Genomic DNA, 1,392 nt, shown 5'->3' with positions numbered 1-1,392 from the left:
GGAGAGAGGGGAAAGGTAAGGGAGAAGGAGTGGCGGAAAGGAGAGTAGTCAGGTCCGAAGGTGAGTATCGGAGCGGATGGAGATAGGGTCGGAGAGGTAAGGAGGAGGTGTGTTGCCAGGACCGAAGGTGAGTATCAGAACGGCAGCGGTAGGTTATGACTCCGGAGGTGAAGAGGGTGGAGGTCCGGAAGTCGGGTCGGGGTCGGGTATGCACGGATATGACAGCTATGCAACTCCCCTGCGACCTTCCAAACGATGATGAACGACATCCTCAGGGACTTCATCGACCGGGAAGTCGTTATTTGCTACATGGACTGTTACGGATACGGAGTCTCCAACGACCATATCCGTCGCATGGTCAAAGACTTCCCCTCTCTATCGCTCCTCCCCTCTTTCTCCCTTCCGTCCTCTATCCCGATACCCTATCCTCCTTACCTGTTCTACCCCTTTCCCCCCTCGTGCAAAGCTTTCCCCATTGGGGTTTTGGTGCTGGCCGAGGTTGTTTGTGTTTCGCGGGATTTCCCGCGACCTTACCATTTGTAGATAGTCACGCGTCTTGTACGGAAACCGCCGAAGGCGGTTCCCGCTAACTAACAACTGCTCTACAACTGTCTCGTGTACCGTCTTCTGTAACAACCCTCCCTGTGACTCAACTGAACCCGTGTGACTGTACAACTCTCAATATGTCTTATAAGTCTGGTTATATCGAGTCCTCTAACGGCCCTCACCGCGAGAACTCGAGGTCGAGAGTCGAAGACTCTCGACATGTGTATCGTCCTATTGAATCTGTACCCTATGGGTCTTCATCACTCCGCTCTCCCCCAGTACTCAACATACGACATCACCTCATGATCATGGAGATCGTGAATACTTTGAGGCCCACCTTCCCGTGATGCCGGCACGTTCGCTACGCGAACGCCAAGTCGCCGCCCATCCACCGTCTGTTCCCTCCTTCACCAGTCATCATGTTTCCCCGCCAACGGTATGTTCCCTTTGGGAACGCCAAGTCACCGAAGGCCCTACTAGTCAGTCCTCATTGCACGCTTATGACATCAACCCGCTACCGGTACGTTCGCACTGCGAACGCCAAGTACCCGATGGCAATTATATGAAGTTCTCACCCATCTCACAAGTTGCGACCTCGCACACGGTACGCTCCATTGAGGAGTGCCAAGTACCCGTGGCTGACCTGTCCGTCTGGCATCTCCGACTACCTACCATCAATCCCTTAATAGCTCACTACATCACCAATCGTGATCAATGGGAATTCGATCGTCCACCCCCAGGCAAGACTGGGATCACTCATCGATTACATATCCTGTTATGGTACAGACCAGATATGAATCCCACTATAAGAATGGATCGAGGAATGGGGAATTTCCCCCATCCCCG

This window comes from Cantharellus anzutake, assembly GCF_015039405.1.
Source record: "Cantharellus anzutake strain C23 chromosome Unknown EI90scaffold_184, whole genome shotgun sequence".
Lineage (NCBI taxonomy): Eukaryota > Fungi > Basidiomycota > Agaricomycetes > Cantharellales > Hydnaceae > Cantharellus > Cantharellus anzutake.
This window is presented reverse-complemented; position numbering follows the sequence as displayed.